General features: G+C 43.4%; 1 non-coding gene across 1 annotated transcript; it reads right to left on the minus strand.

The window, feature by feature from the left end:
• Positions 1-1,488: 1,488 nt before the first annotated feature.
• LOC123072396 (small nucleolar RNA R71) lies at positions 1,489-1,592 on the minus strand. Its single transcript, XR_006435101.1, has one exon. It is a non-coding gene; the product is annotated as a small nucleolar RNA R71 (small nucleolar RNA).
• Between the last annotated feature and the right edge of the window lie 5,594 nt (positions 1,593-7,186).

Genomic DNA, 7,186 nt, shown 5'->3' on the forward strand with positions numbered 1-7,186 from the left:
CTGCTTCTTCTTTTCCTCAAATCCTGCTGCTGCTCCTTTCTCCCTAATTCCCTTCTTCTCTCTTCCTTGCTGCTGTTCCTTTCTGAAGAAAAAGACCCTGCTGTTCTTCTCTGAATCCCCAACTCGCTGCCGCAGTTTCTATCTCTTTTTGTCTCTGTAATTAACAGGAGTTAGTACTGTATAATATAGTGATTAGTTCAATTTCAGACTTGTGTTTGTAGTGTTATATTGGTGATCTATGAGCTGAACTGTGGCATGTGTCACTTAGTTTTTATGCTTGATAATTAGCTATATATATATATATATATATATATATATATATATATATATATATATATCTTCTGTCCATTTCTTGCTTAAGAGCCTTGTTTCATTGTGTAGTCTCTGTGATAGCTCCAGTACATGTGATTTTTATGTTGTCTCAAGTACCTGTTATATATATACATATGTCTGTGTCTTTGATGTGATACATTTATGTTCTGTCCTACAACCTTGTTTCTTCCCCCTGTTAATTGTTAGATATATATATATATATATATATATATATATATATATATATATATATATATATATATATATATGTTCATGTCTTTTTAATTCCTTAGCCGTTTGATGTTTGCTTGTTTTAGTATTTTCTTTCTCAAGTAAAACGATAATACCAAAAAGACAGAGAGTATAATCTGAATCTCCCTTTGCTTATTTTGCATTTTCTTTGGCAATGATCTTCGGGAACTACCTTGTTTAGTTTAGGTTTACTTTCTTGCATTCATATTCAGAATTGTGTTACCTAGCTTTAGCCGAGCATAGTTGCCGTCGCCTAGTCCCTGTGGAGAACACGACATCCGTAGTTCGGGCAAAATATCCCGCTGTACTTTCAACTGATCATTTTGGCGACGTTGCTGGGGACTAGCGTCGAACGATTGTGTGAAGCTATAGACTAGGCTTAGTATAGTTTTTGTTTAAATTTCCAGTCAAATTTATTTCGGTCCTTCTTTTACCTTCTTATTTTTTGTTGCTTCGGCTTATTAGGATACTAACTTTCTGACTAGTGTTTACTGTTTATGAGTGTGCGTAGGAAATCTGAACTAATTGCAGTTTGTTCTATAGTTACACTCGGTTAAGATGGCATTGCTTTGTGATCTTTGGATGCCCAAAAGTCAGTGCTATATCACAGGACCGGTTTGGCCAACTATTGAGGCAGAGAACTTCGAGCTGAAACCTAGTCTTATTGCTTTGGTTCAACAACAACAGTTTGGAGGACTGCCTACTGAAGTCCCTTATGAGCACTTGCTCCGAGTCATGGAGTATTCAGATACAGTAAAGTATCATGGAGTTCCTCAAGATGTTATCAAGTGCATGCTGTTCACATTCTCTCTTTGAGATGATGCTCGTGCTTAGTATCGATCCTTGCCATCAAGATCATTCAGTTGGAATGAGATATTACGAGCTTTCTTGGATAAATATTTCCCACTACACAAGCAGTCCGCAATTCGAGATGAGATCTTCAGCTTCGTTCAGCGTGAAGGCGAGAGCTTGTATGATGCTTGGGAGAGGTACAAAGCCTTATTCAGGAGATGTCCTAACCACGGGCTCGAGAGATGGTTAGAGCTGCAGCTATTCTATAGAGGATTGACTTCAGACACTCGATCTTACGTCGATATAGCAGCGGGTGGAGCTATTACAAACAAGACACTTGATGATGCTTTTCTGTTGATTGAGAACATAGCCTTCCACCAACTTCAGTGGTACAATGAGAAGCCCACCTCTGGCCTAGTTGCTTGCTTGCAACAAATCACTTCATCTCAGCAAGAATCTCTTACACAAAAGCCGGAACCAGTTTCTCCGTGTGACAAGATTGAGCTTTCATGGATTATCTTTGATGATGATGACACCATCCTAGTTGACACACACACTTCAGATCATATGGATACTAGCACTCTAGATTCAGTTTTGCATTGTGATGATTCTTCTGTGGATGAACCAGAGCTACAGTTAGTTACTTTTGATATTGAGGAGATACCTTTAGTTGATATTGATCATGTGCTGCTAGAGCCAGATATGGAAAAGTTCACCTTTGATGATGTTAGCCACATCGATTCTTCAACGCTTGAGCCTGAGATGGAAATCTTCATTGTTGATTATGATGAGGTCACTTGATATGTCAAGGAGCAAAGCCCTACTATTTCACTTGTCGATACGAGTCCGGTGGAAGTTTCTACTACTATGCCTTGCATGGTATCTTCAGTTGAGGTAGTCATAAAACTTCTCCAAGGCCATTTCAGGTATTATCTCAGCTTTCTAGATAACTTATGTCATATCGCTGATATTGCCTATGCACCATGTGACTTGTTGTTGATAAATGTTCCTGATTTGCTCAATAGATATACTTATATGATAGGGTACTCTATCAATGACTTAGAGGGCATTCTCTCTGTCACTTGTATCAGCTTGGTTGTTGAGTGTTCTTTCAGGTTGATGCTTGTGCACCATTTACTGCGAGTTGACCGAGTTCGAGATGACATTCCCTGGGATCCTGGTGGATTCACGGCATGGTGATGAGGAGAAGCAATGGGCACACGCGAAGAAGAGTGAAGCTGGAGCATGCACAAGGAAGCAATGGAGAAGAGCTGCAGCTTAGAGAGTGATCAAGCGAGAGTTACTTCATAGTGCCCGGTGAGCTGTTTCATGACCCATTCTGAACATCATAAATACATGCTGAATTCAATTGCTAGTTGGGTTGCTTGAGCCAGTTATTACTTATTGTCAAGCTAAAATTCACCTTTGGCATCGTGCTTGTTGTGAATTTGTGGACTTGATTTCTGAATGCCTTGTAAATTAGTGATCTACACCATGCATGCTTGGCTGAAATTAGTGAGAACTATTAGTTTTGAGTGCTCAAATCCCTAGTACACTAGAAAACTTTGTCATTTTCTGCATTTACTATGATACACCTAGATCACCATGTTTAGATGCTGAATTTGTGCGAAGTGTGTTCCCATTGAGAGCAATCACCTAACTACTATGGATTAGCATGCTATGTTCCCTGGATCGGTAGCATGTGAACCAGGCATGGAGAAGTGGGGATTCCTTTTTTTGTGCTTATGTGTTGTTCATTAAAAAAATACCTTATAATGAATAATTATCAGATCTTACTAACAGTAGCATGTCATGTTTCCTGGATCAGTGGCTTGTGAAATGTGGTTGGATCGGATAGGAGTTAATTATATTAAAAAATGTAATTGTCGAACCAGGTGTATACCATGTTCTCGGGATCGGTGGTATGTTCCTTTGGGGAGACAAACAAAAAAAAACTAAATATTGGTCGAGCCAGGTGTATACCATGTTCTCGGGATCGGTGGTATATTCCTTTGGTGAGACCGGTAAAATATTATCATTGTTGCTTCCTCCAAATTCAATAAGTGGTTCTACCACAATGTTGTGTTCATGGTAATAAGTGTTTCTCGGGATCATGCTCTCTTTAGGAACCTTTGGCACAGTCATCATTTAAACTTGTTGATCCTCTTTTATCATTGTAAAAGTTTAAAATGGTCATGCTTACTAGTATCCTACTGCTTTGTAGCACTCTTAACCATTAATTTTCACTAGCTAAGTCTGAAGCACGCCTTGTTTGGAGATCTATTTTACCAGGACATTCTTTACTCAGTTCACTGTTCATACTCTTGCTCTTGTCATATGCCTTTGCTTGAGGACAAGCAAAGATTTAAGTGTGGGGGAACTTGACAGAGCATTTCCTCATATAATCATTTTAGCCTTTTTGCATCACATTGTAATCATATTTTCACATTATTTACTCAAGAAATAATCGGATGTTCCCGTTATGTTACATTTACAACACTCCTCCATGTTTTGCAGAAAAGGGCGAAAAGGCCGAAAATCCTTCTATAATGGAGAGTGTCAAGAAGTTGTGGTTACTGTAATTTATGGAGGGACTCAAGCGTGAAGAAAAAGAAGTAATCAGAGGGGCCAAACTTAAGAAGAGGACCAACTTGTGCAGAGAGAAGAAAAGGACAGGGGCCAACGTGCAAATGGAAGATCCGATCGGGGGAATCAAATCCCTAGCGCTCTCAATCCCCAAAATCGGGCTTGGCACACATCTCTCTCCCTCACCCCTCCTTCTCCACCACCGGCCGCCGCCGCGGCCAGGCCGGCATGGCGGCGCGCCACCGTGCCACCAGCACACCCACCATCGCCACCATCGCCAGCCACCTCCACACCTCGCGCGCCCGACCAGACAAGAGGGTCACGGGCGTTTGGTCCTCCGCATGAGCGCCCCCGTGCTGCTGATCTTCTTCTTCTCCTATGCCTTGCTGCTGCTCCTTCTTCCCTCGCCTTGCTGCTGCTCCTCTACTTCTCAACCCTCACCACGCTGCTGCTCCTTCTTCCCTCGCCTTGCTGCTACTCCTCCACTTCTCAACCCTCACCACGCTGTTGCTCCTCCTCTCCAAGTTGCTGCTGCCGCTCCTTCCTTTGCCCTGCTGCTGCTTCTCTCTTCCACCTGCTGCTGCTCCTCCGTCACGCCCCCTCTCTAGCTGGCTGCTGCTGCTCTTCCCCTTCCCTTGCCCCAACCTACTGCTTCTTCTTTTCCTCAAATCCTGCTGCTGCTCCTTTCTCCCTAATTCCCTTCTTCTCCCTTCCTTGCTGCTGTTCCTTTCTGAAGAAAACGACCCTGCTGTTCTTCTCTGAATCCCCAACTCGCTGCTGCAGTTTCTATCTCTTTCTGTCTCTGTAATTCATAGGAGTTAGTACTGTATAATATAGTGATTAGTTCAATTTCAGACTTGTGTTTGTAGTGTTATATTGGTGATCTGTGAGCTGAACTGTGGCATGTGTCACTTAGTATGTATGCTTGATAATTAGCTATATATATCTCCTGTCCATTTCTTGCTTAAGAGCCTTGTTTCATTGTGTAGTCTCTGTGATAGCTCCAGTACATGTGATTTTTATGTTGTCTCAAGTACCTGTTATATATATACATATGTGTGTGTCTGTGATGTGATACATTTATGTTCTGTCCTACAACCTTGTTTCTTCCCCCTGCTAATTGTTAGATATATATATATAGATATTTTCATGTCTTTTTAATTCCTTAGCCGTTTGATGTTTGCTTGTTTTAGTATTTTTTTTCTCAAGTAAAACGATAATACCAAAAAGACAGAGAGTATAATTTGAATCTTCTTTTGCTTATTTTGCATTTTCTTTGGCGATGATCTTCGGGAACTACCTTGTTTAGTTTAGGTTTACTTTCTTGCATTCATATTCTGAATTGTGTTACCTAGCTTTAGCCGAGCATAGTTGCCGCCGCCTAGTCCCTGTGGAGAACACGACATCCGCAATTCGGGCAAAATATCCCGTTGTACTTTCAATTGATCATTTTGACTAAGTGACACATGCCACAGTTCAGCTCACATATCACCAATATAATGTTGGGGAACGTTGCAGAAAACAAAAATTTTCCTACGGTTTCACCAAGATCCATCTATGAGTTCATCTAGCAATGAGTGATCCGATTGCATCTACATACCTTTGTAGATCACGCGCGGAAGCGTTCAAAAAACGGGGATGAGGAAGTTGTACTCGACGTGATCCAACTCACCAGAGATCCTAGCACTGAACGGATGGCACCTCCGTGTTCAACACACGTATGGTCAGCGTGACGTCTCCTCCTTGATCCAGCAAGGGGAAGGAGAGGTTGATGAAGATCCAGCAGCACGACGGCGTGGTGGTGGATGCAGCAGTCACCGCACCAGGGCTTCGCCGTTCTTCTGCGAGAGGGAGAGGTGTAGCAGGAGAGAGGGAGGCACCAAGAGTCAAGGGTGCGGCTGCCCCTCCCTCCCCCCCCCTTTATATAGGCCCCCTAGGAGGTGTGCCGGCCCTAGGAGATGGGATCTCCTAGGGGGCGGCGGCCAAGGGGTGGAGTGCCCCCCAAGCCAGGTGGGGCGCCCCCACCCTAGGGTTCCCAACCCTAGGCGCATGGGGTGGGCCAAGGGGGGCGCACCAGCCCACTATGGGCTGGTTCCCCTCCCCACTTTAGCCCATGGGGACCTCCGGGATGGGTGGCCCCACCTGGTGGACCCCCGGGACCCTTCCGGTGGTCCCGGTACAATACCGGTGACCCCCGAAACTCTCCCGATGGCCGAAACTGCACTTCCTATATATAATTCTTCACCTCCGGACCATTCCGGAACTCCTCGTGACGTCCGGGATCTCATCCGGGACTCCGAACAACTTTCGGGTTACTGCATATTCATATCTCTACAACCCTAGCGTCACCGAACCTTAAGTGTGTAGACCCTACGGGTTCGGGAGACATGTAGACATGACCGAGACGGCTCTCCGGTCAATAACCAACAGCGGAATTTGGATACCCATGTTGGCTCCCACATGCTCCTCGATGATCTCATCGGATGAACCACGATGTCAAGGATTTAAGCAACCCCGTATACAATTCCCTTTGTCAATCGGTACGTTACTTGCCCGAGATTCGATCGTCGGTATCCCAATACCTCGTTCAATCTCGTTACCGACAAGTCACTTTACTCGTACCGTAATGCATGATCCCGTGACCAGACACTTGGTCACTTTGAGCTCATTATGATGATGCATTACCGAGTGGGCCCAGAGATACCTCTCCGTTATACGGAGTGACAAATCCTAGTCTTGATCCGTGTCAACCCAACAGACACTTTCGGAGATACCCATAGTATACCTTTATAGTCACCCAGTTACGTTGTGACATTTGGTACACCCAAAGCACTCCTACGGTATCCGGGAGTTACACGATCTCATGGTCTAAGGAAAAGATACTTGACATTGGAAAAATTCTAGCAAACGAACTATATGATCTTGTGCTATGTTTAGGATTGGGTCTTGTCCATCACATCATTCTCCTAATGATGTGATCTCATTATCAATGACATCCAATGTCCATAGTCAGGAAACCATGACTATCTGTTGATCAACGAGCTAGTCAACTAGAGGCTTACTAGGGACATGTTGGTGTCTATGTATTCACACATGTATTACGATTTTCGGATAACACAATTATAGCATGAATAAAAGACAATTATCATGAACAAGGAAATATAATAATAATCCTTTTATTATTGCCTCTAGGGCATATTTGCAACAGTCTCCCACTTGCACTAGAGTCAATAATCTAGTTACA

This window comes from Triticum aestivum, chromosome 1A (assembly GCF_018294505.1).
Source record: "Triticum aestivum cultivar Chinese Spring chromosome 1A, IWGSC CS RefSeq v2.1, whole genome shotgun sequence".
Lineage (NCBI taxonomy): Eukaryota > Viridiplantae > Streptophyta > Magnoliopsida > Poales > Poaceae > Triticum > Triticum aestivum.